The following is a 17,311-nucleotide window of genomic DNA, read 5'->3' as shown; positions in this document are numbered from 1 at the left end:
CAAACAGAGCGGTGAGAGTTAGTCAGAGCTCCTGTGAAGGGACAATAGAGAGCGCCGAGAGTTAGAGCTGCTGTGAAGGGGCAACACAGAGCACTGGAAGTTAGAGCTGCTGAGAAGGGGCAACTGAGAGCACTTAGAGTTACAGCTGCTGTGAAGGGGCAACACAGAGCGCTTGAGAGTCAGTCAATGCTCCTGTGAAAGGGCAACACAGTGCGCTGAGATTTAGTGAGAGCTGCACTGAAGGGGCAACAGCGAGCGCTGAGCGTTAGAGCTGCGTTGAAGGGGCAACACAGAGCGTTGAGAGTCAGGGCTGCTGTGAAGCGGAAACAGAGTGGTGAGAGTTAGAGCTGCTGTGAAGGGGAAACAGAGAGCGCTGAGATTTAGTCAGAGCTCCTCTGGAGGGGCAACAGAGCGCTCTGAGAGTTAGAGCTGCTGTGAAGGGGCAACAGAAAGCGCTGAGATTTAGTCAGTGCTACTCTGAAGGGCAACAGAGCGCGCTGAGAGTTAGAGCTGCTGTGAAGGGGCAACAGAGAGCGCTGAGAGAACTTCTGTGAAGGGGCAACACAGCGCGCTGAGATTTAGTCAGAGCTGCACTGAAGGGGCAACAGCGAGCGCTGAGAGTTAGAGCTGCGTTGAAGGGGCAACAGAGCTCGCTGAGGTTTACAGCTGCTGTGAAGGGGCAAGTGAGAGCGCTTAGAATTAGAGCTGCTCTCAAGTAGCAAACAGAGCGGTGAGAGTTAGAGCTCCTGTGAAGGGGCAATAGAGAGCGCTGAGAGTTAAAGCTGCCTTGGGGAAACAGTGCGCTGAGATTTAGTCAGAGCTGCTCTGAAGGGCAACAGAGTGCTCTGAGTGTTAGAGTTGCTCTGAAGGGGCAATAAAGAGTGCTGAGAATTAGAACTGCATTGAAGTGGCAACACAGGTTGCTGAGAGTCAGAGCTGCTGTGAAGGGGCAACGGAGAGCGCTGATTTATTGCTGTTGTGAAGGGGCAGTAAAGAGTGGTGAGCATTAGAGCTGCGTTGAAGGGGCAACACAGGGCGCTGAGAGTTAGAGCTGCTGTGAAGGGGCAACCGGGAGCGCTGAGAGTTAGTCAGACTGATCTGAAGGGTCAACAGAAAGCACGGAGAGTTAGTCAGAGCTGCTCTGAAGGGCAACAGAGCGCGCTGAGAGTTAGAGCTGCTGTGAACCTCGGTGAGGTTTAGAGCTGCTGTGAAGGGGCAACTGAGAGGGCTTAGAATTAGAGCTGCTCTGAAGAAGCAAACAGAGCGCTGAGAGATTGAGCTGCTGTGGAGGGGAAACAGAGAGCGCTGAGATTTAGTCAGAGCTGCTCTGAAGGGCAACAGAGAGCGCTGAGAGTGCTTCTGTGAAGGGGCAACACAGTGCGCTGAGATTTAGTGAGAGCTGCACTGAAGGGGCAACAGCGAGCGCTGAGAGTTAGAGCTGCGTTGAAGGGGCAACACAGAGCGTTGAGAGTCAGGGCTGCTGTGAAGCGGAAACAGAGTGGTGAGAGATAGAGCTGCTGTGGAGGGGAAACAGAGAGCGCTGATAGTTAGAGCTGCGTTAACGGGGCAACAAAGAGTGCTGTGAGTTAGAGCTGCATTGAAGGGGTAAATGAGAGCGCTTAGATTTAGAGCTGCTCTCCAGTAGCAAACAGAGCGGTGAGAGTTAGTCAGAGCTCCTGTGAAGGGGCAATAGAGAGCACTGAGAGTTCAAGCTGCTTTGGAGAGCAAACAGAAGCGCTGAGATCTAGTCAGAGCTGCTCTGAAGGGGCAACAGAGCGCTGAGAGTTATAGCTGCTATGAATGGTCAACAGAGAGCGCTGAAATGTAGTCAGAGCTCCTCTGAAGGGGCAACAGAGCGCTCTGAGAGTTAGAGCTGCTGTGAAGGGGCAACTGAGAGCGCTTAGAGTTAAAGCCGCTGTGAAGGGGCAACAGAGAGCGTAGAGAGTCAGGGCTGCTGTGAAGCGGAAACAGACATTGGTGAGAGTTAGAGCTGCTGTGAAGGGGAAACAGAGAGTGGTGAGAGTTCCAGCTGTTGTGAAGGGGCAACACACAGCGCTGAGATTTAGAGATGCTGGGAAGGGGCGACACAGCGCGCTGAGATTTAGTCAGAGCTGCACTGAAGGGGCAACAGAGCGCTCTGAGAGTTAGAGCTGCTGTGAAGGGGCCACAGAAAGCGCTGAGATTTAGTCAGTGCTACTCTGAAGGGCAACCGAGCGCGCTGAGATTTAGAGCTGCTGTGAAGGGGCAACAGAGCGTGCTGAGAGAGTTTCTGTGAAGGGGCAACACAGCGCGCTGAGAGATAGAGCTGGTGTGAAGAGGACACAGAGAGCGCTGAGATTCAGTCAGAGCTGCTATGAAGGGGCAACAGAGCGCTGAGAGTTAGAGCTGCTATGAATGGGCAACAGAGAGCGCTGAGATTTAGTCAGAGCTCCTCTGGAGGGGCAACAGAGCGCTCTGAGAGTTAGAGCTGCTGTGAAGGGGCAACAGAAAGCGCTGAGATTTAGTCAGTGCTACTCTGAAGGGCAACAGAGCGCGCTGAGAGTTAGAGCTGCTGTGAAGGGGCAACAGAGAGTGCTGAGAGGGCTTCTGTGAAGGGGCAACACAGCGCGCTGAGATTTAGTCAGAGCTGCACTGAAGGGGCAACAGAAAGCGGTGAGAGTTAGAGCTGCGTTAAAGTGGGAACAGAGAGTGCTGTGAGTTATAGAGCTGCATTGAAGGGGCAACTGAGAGCGCTTAGAGTTAGAGCTGCTGTGAAGGGGAAACAGAGAGAGCTCTGAGTTAGAGCTGCGTTGAAGGGGCAACGCGGTGTGCTGAGAGATAGAGCTCGTGTGAAGGGGCAACAGAGAGCGCTGAGATTTAGTCAGAGCTACAATGAAGGGTCAACAGAGCGCTGAGAGTTATAGCTACTATGAATGGGCAACAGTGAGCGCCGAGTTACAGCTGTGTTGATGGGCAACCCAGAGCGTTGAGAGTGAGGGCTGCTGTGAAGCAGAAACAGAGTGGGGAGAGTTAGAGCTGTTGTGAAGGGGCAACACACAGCGGTGAGATTTAGAGCTGCTGTGTAGGGGCTACACAGAGCACTGAGAAAGCTTCTGTGAAGGGGAAACACAGAGCGCTGAGATTTAGTCAGAGCTGCACTGAAGGGGCAACCCAGAGTGCTGTGCGTTAGAGCTGCATTGAAGGGGCAAATGAGAGCTCTTAGAGTTAGAGCTGCTGTGAAAGGGCAACAGAGATCCGTGAGAGTTACAGCTGCGTTGAAGGGGCAACACAGAGCGCTGTGAGTTAGAGCTGCATTGAAGGGGCAACTGAGAGAGCTCAGCGTTAGAGCTGCTGTGAAGGGGCAACACAGAGCACTGGAAGTTAGAGCTGCTGTGAAGGGGCAACACAGAGCACTGGAAGTTAGAGCTGCTGAGAAGGGGCAACTGAGTGCACTTAGAGTTACAGCTGCTGTGTAGGGGCAGCAGACAACGCTTGAGAGTCAGTCAGCGCTCCTGTGAAGGGGCACCAGGGATCGCTGCGAATTAGAGCTGCGTTGAAGAGGCAACACGGAGTGGTGAGATTTAGCGTTGCTGAGAAGGGGCAACACATAGCGCTGAGAGTTAGAGCTCCTGCGAAGGGGCATCAGATAGCGGTGAGAGGTAGTTAGAGCTGCTGTGACTGTGCAAGAGAGAGAGGTGAGAGTTAGAACTGCGTTGAAGGGGCAGCACAGAGCGCCGAGAGATAGAGCTGCTGTGAAGGGGCAACAGCGAGCGCTGAGAGTTAGAGCTGCGTTGAAGGGGCAACACAGCGCTGAGATTTAGTCAGAGCTGCTCTGAAGAGGCAACAGCGAGCGCTGAGCGTTAGAGCTGCGTTGAAGGGGCAAGAGAGAGCGATGAGGTTTACAGCTGCTGTGAACGGGCAACTGAGAGCGCTTAGAATTAGAGCTGCTCTGAAGGAGCAAACAGAGCGGTGAGAGTTAGTCAGAGCTCCTGTGAAGGGACAATAGAGAGCGCCGAGAGTTAGAGCTGCTGTGAAGGGGCAACACAGAGCACTGGAAGTTAGAGCTGCTGAGAAGGGGCAACTGAGAGCACTTAGAGTTACAGCTGCTGTGAAGGGGCAACACAGAGCGCTTGAGAGTCAGTCAATGCTCCTGTGAAAGGGCAACACAGTGCGCTGAGATTTAGTGAGAGCTGCACTGAAGGGGCAACAGCGAGCGCTGAGCGTTAGAGCTGCGTTGAAGGGGCAACACAGAGCGTTGAGAGTCAGGGCTGCTGTGAAGCGGAAACAGAGTGGTGAGAGTTAGAGCTGCTGTGAAGGGGAAACAGAGAGCGCTGAGATTTAGTCAGAGCTCCTCTGGAGGGGCAACAGAGCGCTCTGAGAGTTAGAGCTGCTGTGAAGGGGCAACAGAAAGCGCTGAGATTTAGTCAGTGCTACTCTGAAGGGCAACAGAGCGCGCTGAGAGTTAGAGCTGCTGTGAAGGGGCAACAGAGAGCGCTGAGAGAACTTCTGTGAAGGGGCAACACAGCGCGCTGAGATTTAGTCAGAGCTGCACTGAAGGGGCAACAGCGAGCGCTGAGAGTTAGAGCTGCGTTGAAGGGGCAACAGAGCTCGCTGAGGTTTACAGCTGCTGTGAAGGGGCAAGTGAGAGCGCTTAGAATTAGAGCTGCTCTCAAGTAGCAAACAGAGCGGTGAGAGTTAGAGCTCCTGTGAAGGGGCAATAGAGAGCGCTGAGAGTTAAAGCTGCCTTGGGGAAACAGTGCGCTGAGATTTAGTCAGAGCTGCTCTGAAGGGCAACAGAGTGCTCTGAGTGTTAGAGTTGCTCTGAAGGGGCAATAAAGAGTGCTGAGAATTAGAACTGCATTGAAGTGGCAACACAGGTTGCTGAGAGTCAGAGCTGCTGTGAAGGGGCAACGGAGAGCGCTGATTTATTGCTGTTGTGAAGGGGCAGTAAAGAGTGATGAGCATTAGAGCTGCGTTGAAGGGGCAACACAGGGCGCTGAGAGTTAGAGCTGCTGTGAAGGGGCAACCGGGAGCGCTGAGAGTTAGTCAGACTGATCTGAAGGGTCAACAGAAAGCACGGAGAGTTAGTCAGAGCTGCTCTGAAGGGCAACAGAGCGCGCTGAGAGTTAGAGCTGCTGTGAACCTCGGTGAGGTTTAGAGCTGCTGTGAAGGGGCAACTGAGAGGGCTTAGAATTAGAGCTGCTCTGAAGAAGCAAACAGAGCGCTGAGAGATTGAGCTGCTGTGGAGGGGAAACAGAGAGCGCTGAGATTTAGTCAGAGCTGCTCTGAAGGGCAACAGAGAGCGCTGAGAGTGCTTCTGTGAAGGGGCAACACAGTGCGCTGAGATTTAGTGAGAGCTGCACTGAAGGGGCAACAGCGAGCGCTGAGAGTTAGAGCTGCGTTGAAGGGGCAACACAGAGCGTTGAGAGTCAGGGCTGCTGTGAAGCGGAAACAGAGTGGTGAGAGATAGAGCTGCTGTGAAGGGGAAACAGAGAGTGGAGAGAGTTAGAGCTGTTGTGAAGGGGCAACACACAGCGCTGAGAGTTAGAGCTGCTGTGAAGGGGCAGCAGCGCTCGCTGAGGTTCAGAGCTGCTGTGAAGGGGCAACTGAGAGCGCTTAGAATTAGAGCTGCTCTGAAGAAGCAAACAGAGTGCTGAGAGATAGAGCTGCTGTGGAGGGGAAACAGAGAGCGCTGATAGTTAGAGCTGCGTTAACGGGGCAACAAAGAGTGCTGTGAGTTAGAGCTGCATTGAAGGGGTAAATGAGAGCGCTTAGATTTAGAGCTGCTCTCCAGTAGCAAACAGAGCGGTGAGAGTTAGTCAGAGCTCCTGTGAAGGGGCAATAGAGAGCACTGAGAGTTCAAGCTGCTTTGGAGAGCAAACAGAAGCGCTGAGATCTAGTCAGAGCTGCTCTGAAGGGGCAACAGAGCGCTGAGAGTTATAGCTGCTATGAATGATCAACAGAGAGCGCTGAAATGTAGTCAGAGCTCCTCTGAAGGGGCAACAGAGCGCTCTGAGAGTTAGAGCTGCTGTGAAGGGGCAACTGAGAGCGCTTAGAGTTAAAGCCGCTGTGAAGGGGCAACAGAGAGCGTAGAGAGTCAGGGCTGCTGTGAAGCGGAAACAGACATTGGTGAGAGTTAGAGCTGCTGTGAAGGGGAAACAGAGAGTGGTGAGAGTTCCAGCTGTTGTGAAGGGGCAACACACAGCGCTGAGATTTAGAGATGCTGGGAAGGGGCGACACAGCGCGCTGAGATTTAGTCAGAGCTGCACTGAAGGGGCAACAGAGCGCTCTGAGAGTTAGAGCTGCTGTGAAGGGGCCACAGAAAGCGCTGAGATTTAGTCAGTGCTACTCTGAAGGGCAACCGAGCGCGCTGAGATTTAGAGCTGCTGTGAAGGGGCAACAGAGCGTGCTGAGAGAGTTTCTGTGAAGGGGCAACACAGCGCGCTGAGAGATAGAGCTGGTGTGAAGAGGACACAGAGAGCGCTGAGATTCAGTCAGAGCTGCTATGAAGGGGCAACAGAGCGCTGAGAGTTAGAGCTGCTATGAATGGGCAACAGAGAGCGCTGAGATTTAGTCAGAGCTCCTCTGGAGGGGCAACAGAGCGCTCTGAGAGTTAGAGCTGCTGTGAAGGGGCAACAGAAAGCGCTGAGATTTAGTCAGTGCTACTCTGAAGGGCAACAGAGCGCGCTGAGAGTTAGAGCTGCTGTGAAGGGGCAACAGAGAGTGCTGAGAGAGCTTCTGTGAAGGGGCAACACAGCGCGCTGAGATTTAGTCAGAGCTGCACTGAAGGGGCAACAGAGAGCGGTGAGAGATAAAGCTGCGTTAAAGTGGGAACAGAGAGTGCTGTGAGTTATAGAGCTGCATTGAAGGGGCAACTGAGAGCGCTTAGAGTTAGAGCTGCTGTGAAGGGGAAACAGAGAGAGCTCTGAGAGTTAGAGCTGCGTTGAAGGGGCAACGCGGTGTGCTGAGAGATAGAGCTCGTGTGAAGGGGCAACAGAGAGCGCTGAGATTTAGTCAGAGCTACAATGAAGGGTCAACAGAGCGCTGAGAGTTATAGCTACTATGAATGGGCAACAGTGAGCGCCGAGTTACAGCTGTGTTGATGGGCAACCCAGAGCGTTGAGAGTGAGGGCTGCTGTGAAGCAGAAACAGAGTGGGGAGAGTTAGAGCTGTTGTGAAGGGGCAACACACAGCGGTGAGATTTAGAGCTGCTGTGTAGGGGCTACACAGAGCGCTGAGAAAGCTTCTGTGAAGGGGAAACACAGAGCGCTGAGATTTAGTCAGAGCTGCACTGAAGGGGCAACCTAGAGTGCTGTGCGTTAGAGCTGCATTGAAGGGGCAAATGAGAGCTCTTAGAGTTAGAGCTGCTGTGAAAGGGCAACAGAGATCCGTGAGAGTTACAGCTGCGTTGAAGGGGCAACACAGAGCGCTGTGAGTTAGAGCTGCATTGAAGGGGCAACTGAGAGAGCTCAGCGTTAGAGCTGCTGTGAAGGGGCAACACAGAGCACTGGAAGTTAGAGCTGCTGTGAAGGGGCAACACAGAGCACTGGAAGTTAGAGCTGCTGAGAAGGGGCAACTGATAGCGGTGAGAGGTAGTTAGAGCTGCTGTGACTGTGCAAGAGAGAGAGGTGAGAGTTAGAACTGCGTTGAAGGGGCAGCACAGAGCGCTGGGAGATAGAGCTGGTGTGAAGGGGCAACAGAGAGCGCTGAGATTTATTCAGAGCTGCTCTAAAGGGGCAACAGTCAGGGCTGAGAGTTATATCTGCTATGAATGGGCAACAGAGAGCGCTGAGATTTAGTCAGAGCTCCTCTGAAGGGGCAACAGAGCGCTTTGAGAGTTAGAGCTGCGTTGAAGGGGCAACACAGAGCGTTGAGAGTCAGGGCTGCTGTGAAGCGGAAACAGAGTGGTGAGAGTTAGAGCTGTTGTGAAGGGGAAACAGAGAGCGCTGAGATTTAGTCAGAGCTCCTCTGGAGGGGCAACAGAGCTGCTGTGAAGCGGAAACAGAGTGGTGAGAGTTAGGGCTGTTGTGAAGGGGCAACAGAGAGCGCTGAGAGAGCTTCTGTGAAGGGGCAACACAGCGCGCTGAGATTAATCAGAGCTGCACTGAAGGGGCAACAGCGAGCGCTGAGAGTTAGAGCTGCTGTGAAGGGGCAACAGAGCTCGCTGAGGTTTACAGCTGCTGTGAAGGGGCAAGTGAGAGCGCTTAGAATTAGAGCTGCTCTCAAGTAGCAAACAGAGCGGTGAGAGTTAGAGCTCCTGTGAAGGGGCAATAGAGAGCGCTGAGCGTTAAAGCTGCCTTGGGGAAACAGTGCGCTGAGATTTAGTCAGAGCTGCTCTAAAGGGCAACAGAGTGCTCTGAGTGTTAGAGTTGCTCTGAAGGGGCAATAAAGAGTGCTGAGAATTAGAACTGCATTGAAGTGGCAACACAGGTTGCTGAGAGTCAGAGCTGCTGTGAAGGGGCAACGGAGAGCGCTGATTTATTGCTGTTGTGAAGGGGCAGTAAAGAGTGGTGAGCATTAGAGCTGCGTTGAAGGGGCAACACAGGGCGCTGAGAGTTAGAGCTGCTGTGAAGGGGCAACCGGGAGCGCTGAGAGTTAGTCAGACTGATCTGAAGGGTCAACAGAAAGCACGGAGAGTTAGTCAGAGCTGCTCTGAAGGGCAACAGAGCGCGCTGAGAGTTAGAGCTGCTGTGAACCTCGGTGAGGTTTAGAGCTGCTGTGAAGGGGCAACTGAGAGGGCTTAGAATTAGAGCTGCTCTGAAGAAGCAAACAGAGCGCTGAGAGATTGAGCTGCTGTGGAGGGGAAACAGAGAGCGCTGAGATTTAGTCAGAGCTGCTCTGAAGGGCAACAGAGAGCGCTGAGAGTGCTTCTGTGAAGGGGCAACACAGTGCGCTGAGATTTAGTGAGAGCTGCACTGAAGGGGCAACAGCGAGCGCTGAGAGTGAGAGCTGCGTTGAAGGGGCAACACAGAGCGTTGAGAGTCAGGGCTGCTGTGAAGCGGAAACAGAGTGGTGAGAGATAGAGCTGCTGTGAAGGGGAAACAGAGAGTGGAGAGAGTTAGAGCTGTTGTGAAGGGGCAACACACAGCGCTGAGAGTTAGAGCTGCTGTGAAGGGGCAGCAGCGCTCGCTGAGGTTCAGAGCTGCTGTGAAGGGGCAACTGAGAGCGCTTAGAATTAGAGCTGCTCTGAAGAAGCAAACAGAGTGCTGAGAGATAGAGCTGCTGTGGAGGGGAAACAGAGAGCGCTGATAGTTAGAGCTGCGTTAACGGGGCAACAAAGAGTGCTGTGAGTTAGAGCTGCATTGAAGGGGTAAATGAGAGCGCTTAGATTTAGAGCTGCTCTCCAGTAGCAAACAGAGCGGTGAGAGTTAGTCAGAGCTCCTGTGAAGGGGCAATAGAGAGCACTGAGAGTTCAAGCTGCTTTGGAGAGCAAACAGAAGCGCTGAGATCTAGTCAGAGCTGCTCTGAAGGGGCAACAGAGCGCTGAGAGTTATAGCTGCTATGAATGGTCAACAGAGAGCGCTGAAATGTAGTCAGAGCTCCTCTGAAGGGGCAACAGAGCGCTCTGAGAGTTAGAGCTGCTGTGAAGGGGCAACTGAGAGCGCTTAGAGTTAAAGCCGCTGTGAAGGGGCAACAGAGAGCGTAGAGAGTCAGGGCTGCTGTGAAGCGGAAACAGACATTGGTGAGAGTTAGAGCTGCTGTGAAGGGGAAACAGAGAGTGGTGAGAGTTCCAGCTGTTGTGAAGGGGCAACACACAGCGCTGAGATTTAGAGATGCTGGGAAGGGGCGACACAGCGCGCTGAGATTTAGTCAGAGCTGCACTGAAGGGGCAACAGAGCGCTCTGAGAGTTAGAGCTGCTGTGAAGGGGCCACAGAAAGCGCTGAGATTTAGTCAGTGCTACTCTGAAGGGCAACCGAGCGCGCTGAGATTTAGAGCTGCTGTGAAGGGGCAACAGAGCGTGCTGAGAGAGTTTCTGTGAAGGGGCAACACAGCGCGCTGAGAGATAGAGCTGGTGTGAAGAGGACACAGAGAGCGCTGAGATTCAGTCAGAGCTGCTATGAAGGGGCAACAGAGCGCTGAGAGTTAGAGCTGCTATGAATGGGCAACAGAGAGCGCTGAGATTTAGTCAGAGCTCCTCTGGAGGGGCAACAGAGCGCTCTGAGAGTTAGAGCTGCTGTGAAGGGGCAACAGAAAGCGCTGAGATTTAGTCAGTGCTACTCTGAAGGGCAACAGAGCGCGCTGAGAGTTAGAGCTGCTGTGAAGGGGCAACAGAGAGTGCTGAGAGAGCTTCTGTGAAGGGGCAACACAGCGCGCTGAGATTTAGTCAGAGCTGCTCTGAAGGGCAACAGAGAGCGGTGAGAGTTAGAGCTGCGTTAAAGTGGGAACAGAGAGTGCTGTGAGTTATAGAGCTGCATTGAAGGGGCAACTGAGAGCGCTTAGAGTTAGAGCTGCTGTGAAGGGGAAACAGAGAGCGCTCTGAGTTAGAGCTGAGTTGAAGGGGCAACGCGGTGTGCTGAGAGATAGAGCTCGTGTGAAGGGGCAACAGAGAGCGCTGAGATTTAGTCAGAGCTACAATGAAGGGTCAACAGAGCGCTGAGAGTTATAGCTACTATGAATGGGCAACAGTGAGCGCCGAGTTACAGCTGTGTTGATGGGCAACCCAGAGCGTTGAGAGTGAGGGCTGCTGTGAAGCAGAAACAGAGTGGGGAGAGTTAGAGCTGTTGTGAAGGGGCAACACACAGCGGTGAGATTTAGAGCTGCTGTGTAGGGGCTACACAGAGCTCTGAGAAAGCTTCTGTGAAGGGGCAACACAGAGCGCTGAGATTTAGTCAGAGCTGCACTGAAGGGGCAACCCAGAGTGCTGTGCGTTAGAGCTGCATTGAAGGGGCAAATGAGAGCTCTTAGAGTTAGAGCTGCTGTGAAAGGGCAACAGAGATCCGTGAGAGTTACAGCTGCGTTGAAGGGGCAACACAGAGCGCTGTGAGTTAGAGCTGCATTGAAGGGGCAACTGAGAGAGCTCAGCGTTAGAGCTGCTGTGAAGGGGCAACACAGAGCACTGGAAGTTAGAGCTGCTGTGAAGGGGCAACACAGAGCACTGGAAGTTAGAGCTGCTGAGAAGGGGCAACTGAGTGCACTTAGAGTTACAGCTGCTGTGTAGGGGCAGCAGACAACGCTTGAGAGTCAGTCAGCGCTCCTGTGAAGGGGCACCAGGGATCGCTGCGAATTAGAGCTGCGTTGAAGAGGCAACACGGAGTGGTGAGATTTAGCGTTGCTGAGAAGGGGCAACACATAGCGCTGAGAGTTAGAGCTCCTGCGAAGGGGCATCAGATAGCGGTGAGAGGTAGTTAGAGCTGCTGTGACTGTGCAAGAGAGAGAGGTGAGAGTTAGAACTGCGTTGAAGGGGCAGCACAGAGCGCCGAGAGATAGAGCTGCTGTGAAGGGGCAACAGCGAGCGCTGAGAGTTAGAGCTGCGTTGAAGGGGCAACACAGCGCTGAGATTTAGTCAGAGCTGCTCTGAAGAGGCAACAGCGAGCGCTGAGCGTTAGAGCTGCGTTGAAGGGGCAAGAGAGAGCGATGAGGTTTACAGCTGCTGTGAACGGGCAACTGAGAGCGCTTAGAATTAGAGCTGCTCTGAAGGAGCAAACAGAGCGGTGAGAGTTAGTCAGAGCTCCTGTGAAGGGACAATAGAGAGCGCCGAGAGTTAGAGCTGCTGTGAAGGGGCAACACAGAGCACTGGAAGTTAGAGCTGCTGAGAAGGGGCAACTGAGAGCACTTAGAGTTACAGCTGCTGTGAAGGGGCAACACAGAGCGCTTGAGAGTCAGTCAATGCTCCTGTGAAAGGGCAACACAGTGCGCTGAGATTTAGTGAGAGCTGCACTGAAGGGGCAACAGCGAGCGCTGAGCGTTAGAGCTGCGTTGAAGGGGCAACACAGAGCGTTGAGAGTCAGGGCTGCTGTGAAGCGGAAACAGAGTGGTGAGAGTTAGAGCTGCTGTGAAGGGGAAACAGAGAGCGCTGAGATTTAGTCAGAGCTCCTCTGGAGGGGCAACAGAGCGCTCTGAGAGTTAGAGCTGCTGTGAAGGGGCAACAGAAAGCGCTGAGATTTAGTCAGTGCTACTCTGAAGGGCAACAGAGCGCGCTGAGAGTTAGAGCTGCTGTGAAGGGGCAACAGAGAGCGCTGAGAGAGCTTCTGTGAAGGGGCAACACAGCGCGCTGAGATTTAGTCAGAGCTGCACTGAAGGGGCAACAGCGAGCGCTGAGAGTTAGAGCTGCGTTGAAGGGGCAACAGAGCTCGCTGAGGTTTACAGCTGCTGTGAAGGGGCAAGTGAGAGCGCTTAGAATTAGAGCTGCTCTCAAGTAGCAAACAGAGCGGTGAGAGTTAGAGCTCCTGTGAAGGGGCAATAGAGAGCGCTGAGAGTTAAAGCTGCCTTGGGGAAACAGTGCGCTGAGATTTAGTCAGAGCTGCTCTGAAGGGCAACAGAGTGCTCTGAGTGTTAGAGTTGCTCTGAAGGGGCAATAAAGAGTGCTGAGAATTAGAACTGCATTGAAGTGGCAACACAGGTTGCTGAGAGTCAGAGCTGCTGTGAAGGGGCAACGGAGAGCGCTGATTTATTGCTGTTGTGAAGGGGCAGTAAAGAGTGGTGAGCATTAGAGCTGCGTTGAAGGGGCAACACAGGGCGCTGAGAGTTAGAGCTGCTGTGAAGGGGCAACCGGGAGCGCTGAGAGTTAGTCAGACTGATCTGAAGGGTCAACAGAAAGCACGGAGAGTTAGTCAGAGCTGCTCTGAAGGGCAACAGAGCGCGCTGAGAGTTAGAGCTGCTGTGAACCTCGGTGAGGTTTAGAGCTGCTGTGAAGGGGCAACTGAGAGGGCTTAGAATTAGAGCTGCTCTGAAGAAGCAAACAGAGCGCTGAGAGATTGAGCTGCTGTGGAGGGGAAACAGAGAGCGCTGAGATTTAGTCAGAGCTGCTCTGAAGGGCAACAGAGAGCGCTGAGAGTGCTTCTGTGAAGGGGCAACACAGTGCGCTGAGATTTAGTGAGAGCTGCACTGAAGGGGCAACAGCGAGCGCTGAGAGTTAGAGCTGCGTTGAAGGGGCAACACAGAGCGTTGAGAGTCAGGGCTGCTGTGAAGCGGAAACAGAGTGGTGAGAGATAGAGCTGCTGTGAAGGGGAAACAGAGAGTGGAGAGAGTTAGAGCTGTTGTGAAGGGGCAACACACAGCGCTGAGAGTTAGAGCTGCTGTGAAGGGGCAGCAGCGCTCGCTGAGGTTCAGAGCTGCTGTGAAGGGGCAACTGAGAGCGCTTAGAATTAGAGCTGCTCTGAAGAAGCAAACAGAGTGCTGAGAGATAGAGCTGCTGTGGAGGGGAAACAGAGAGCGCTGATAGTTAGAGCTGCGTTAACGGGGCAACAAAGAGTGCTGTGAGTTAGAGCTGCATTGAAGGGGTAAATGAGAGCGCTTAGATTTAGAGCTGCTCTCCAGTAGCAAACAGAGCGGTGAGAGTTAGTCAGAGCTCCTGTGAAGGGGCAATAGAGAGCACTGAGAGTTCAAGCTGCTTTGGAGAGCAAACAGAAGCGCTGAGATCTAGTCAGAGCTGCTCTGAAGGGGCAACAGAGCGCTGAGAGTTATAGCTGCTATGAATGATCAACAGAGAGCGCTGAAATGTAGTCAGAGCTCCTCTGAAGGGGCAACAGAGCGCTCTGAGAGTTAGAGCTGCTGTGAAGGGGCAACTGAGAGCGCTTAGAGTTAAAGCCGCTGTGAAGGGGCAACAGAGAGCGTAGAGAGTCAGGGCTGCTGTGAAGCGGAAACAGACATTGGTGAGAGTTAGAGCTGCTGTGAAGGGGAAACAGAGAGTGGTGAGAGTTCCAGCTGTTGTGAAGGGGCAACACACAGCGCTGAGATTTAGAGATGCTGGGAAGGGGCGACACAGCGCGCTGAGATTTAGTCAGAGCTGCACTGAAGGGGCAACAGAGCGCTCTGAGAGTTAGAGCTGCTGTGAAGGGGCCACAGAAAGCGCTGAGATTTAGTCAGTGCTACTCTGAAGGGCAACCGAGCGCGCTGAGATTTAGAGCTGCTGTGAAGGGGCAACAGAGCGTGCTGAGAGAGTTTCTGTGAAGGGGCAACACAGCGCGCTGAGAGATAGAGCTGGTGTGAAGAGGACACAGAGAGCGCTGAGATTCAGTCAGAGCTGCTATGAAGGGGCAACAGAGCGCTGAGAGTTACAGCTGCTATGAATGGGCAACAGAGAGCGCTGAGATTTAGTCAGAGCTCCTCTGGAGGGGCAACAGAGCGCTCTGAGAGTTAGAGCTGCTGTGAAGGGGCAACAGAAAGCGCTGAGATTTAGTCAGTGCTACTCTGAAGGGCAACAGAGCGCGCTGAGAGTTAGAGCTGCTGTGAAGGGGCAACAGAGAGTGCTGAGAGAGCTTCTGTGAAGGGGCAACACAGCGCGCTGAGATTTAGTCAGAGCTGCTCTGAAGGGCAACAGAGAGCGGTGAGAGATAGAGCTGCGTTAAAGTGGGAACAGAGAGTGCTGTGAGTTATAGAGCTGCATTGAAGGGACAACTGAGAGCGCTTAGAGTTAGAGCTGCTGTGAAGGGGAAACAGAGAGAGCTCTGAGAGTTAGAGCTGCGTTGAAGGGGCAACGCGGTGTGCTGAGAGATAGAGCTCGTGTGAAGGGGCAACAGAGAGCGCTGAGATTTAGTCAGAGCTACAATGAAGGGTCAACAGAGCGCTGAGAGTTATAGCTACTATGAATGGGCAACAGTGAGCGCCGAGTTACAGCTGTGTTGATGGGCAACCCAGAGCGTTGAGAGTGAGGGCTGCTGTGAAGCAGAAACAGAGTGGGGAGAGTTAGAGCTGTTGTGAAGGGGCAACACACAGCGGTGAGATTTAGAGCTGCTGTGTAGGGGCTACACAGAGCGCTGAGAAAGCTTCTGTGAAGGGGCAACACAGAGCGCTGAGATTTAGTCAGAGCTGCACTGAAGGGGCAACCCAGAGTGCTGTGCGTTAGAGCTGCATTGAAGGGGCAAATGAGAGCTCTTAGAGTTAGAGCTGCTGTGAAAGGGCAACAGAGATCCGTGAGAGTTACAGCTGCGTTGAAGGGGCAACACAGAGCGCTGTGAGTTAGAGCTGCATTGAAGGGGCAACTGAGAGAGCTCAGCGTTAGAGCTGCTGTGAAGGGGCAACACAGAGCACTGGAAGTTAGAGCTGCTGTGAAGGGGCAACACAGAGCACTGGAAGTTAGAGCTGCTGTGAAGGGGCAACACAGAGCACTGGAAGTTAGAGCTGCTGAGAAGGGGCAACTGAGTGCACTTAGAGTTACAGCTGCTGTGTAGGGGCAGCAGACAACGCTTGAGAGTCAGTCAGCGCTCCTGTGAAGGGGCACCAGGGATCGCTGCGAATTAGAGCTGCGTTGAAGAGGCAACACGGAGTGGTGAGATTTAGCGTTGCTGAGAAGGGGCAACACATAGCGCTGAGAGTTAGAGCTCCTGCGAAGGGGCATCAGATAGCGGTGAGAGGTAGTTAGAGCTGCTGTGACTGTGCAAGAGAGAGAGGTGAGAGTTAGAACTGCGTTGAAGGGGCAGCACAGAGCGCCGAGAGATAGAGCTGCTGTGAAGGGGCAACAGCGAGCGCTGAGAGTTAGAGCTGCGTTGAAGGGGCAACACAGCGCTGAGATTTAGTCAGAGCTGCTCTGAAGAGGCAACAGCGAGCGCTGAGCGTTAGAGCTGCGTTGAAGGGGCAAGAGAGAGCGATGAGGTTTACAGCTGCTGTGAACGGGCAACTGAGAGCGCTTAGAATTAGAGCTGCTCTGAAGGAGCAAACAGAGCGGTGAGAGTTAGTCAGAGCTCCTGTGAAGGGACAATAGAGAGCGCCGAGAGTTAGAGCTGCTGTGAAGGGGCAACACAGAGCACTGGAAGTTAGAGCTGCTGAGAAGGGGCAACTGAGAGCACTTAGAGTTACAGCTGCTGTGAAGGGGCAACACAGAGCGCTTGAGAGTCAGTCAATGCTCCTGTGAAAGGGCAACACAGTGCGCTGAGATTTAGTGAGAGCTGCACTGAAGGGGCAACAGCGAGCGCTGAGCGTTAGAGCTGCGTTGAAGGGGCAACACAGAGCGTTGAGAGTCAGGGCTGCTGTGAAGCGGAAACAGAGTGGTGAGAGTTAGAGCTGCTGTGAAGGGGAAACAGAGAGCGCTGAGATTTAGTCAGAGCTCCTCTGGAGGGGCAACAGAGCGCTCTGAGAGTTAGAGCTGCTGTGAAGGGGCAACAGAAAGCGCTGAGATTTAGTCAGTGCTACTCTGAAGGGCAACAGAGCGCGCTGAGAGTTAGAGCTGCTGTGAAGGGGCAACAGAGAGCGCTGAGAGAGCGTCTGTGAAGGGGCAACACAGCGCGCTGAGATTTAGTCAGAGCTGCACTGAAGGGGCAACAGCGAGCGCTGAGAGTTAGAGCTGCGTTGAAGGGGCAACAGAGCTCGCTGAGGTTTACAGCTGCTGTGAAGGGGCAAGTGAGAGCGCTTAGAATTAGAGCTGCTCTCAAGTAGCAAACAGAGCGGTGAGAGTTAGAGCTCCTGTGAAGGGGCAATAGAGAGCGCTGAGAGTTAAAGCTGCCTTGGGGAAACAGTGCGCTGAGATTTAGTCAGAGCTGCTCTGAAGGGCAACAGAGTGCTCTGAGTGTTAGAGTTGCTCTGAAGGGGCAATAAAGAGTGCTGAGAATTAGAACTGCATTGAAGTGGCAACACAGGTTGCTGAGAGTCAGAGCTGCTGTGAAGGGGCAACGGAGAGCGCTGATTTATTGCTGTTGTGAAGGGGCAGTAAAGAGTGGTGAGCATTAGAGCTGCGTTGAAGGGGCAACACAGGGCGCTGAGAGTTAGAGCTGCTGTGAAGGGGCAACCGGGAGCGCTGAGAGTTAGTCAGACTGATCTGAAGGGTCAACAGAAAGCACGGAGAGTTAGTCAGAGCTGCTCTGAAGGGCAACAGAGCGCGCTGAGAGTTAGAGCTGCTGTGAACCTCGGTGAGGTTTAGAGCTGCTGTGAAGGGGCAACTGAGAGGGCTTAGAATTAGAGCTGCTCTGAAGAAGCAAACAGAGCGCTGAGAGATTGAGCTGCTGTGGAGGGGAAACAGAGAGCGCTGAGATTTAGTCAGAGCTGCTCTGAAGGGCAACAGAGAGCGCTGAGAGTGCTTCTGTGAAGGGGCAACACAGTGCGCTGAGATTTAGTGAGAGCTGCACTGAAGGGGCAACAGCGAGCGCTGAGAGTTAGAGCTGCGTTGAAGGGGCAACACAGAGCGTTGAGAGTCAGGGCTGCTGTGAAGCGGAAACAGAGTGGTGAGAGATAGAGCTGCTG

The sequence above is a fragment of the Leucopleurus acutus genome (assembly GCF_964270905.1).
Source record: "Leucopleurus acutus genome assembly, chromosome: 14".
Taxonomy (NCBI): Eukaryota; Metazoa; Chordata; class Mammalia; order Artiodactyla; family Delphinidae; genus Leucopleurus; species Leucopleurus acutus.
This window is presented reverse-complemented; position numbering follows the sequence as displayed.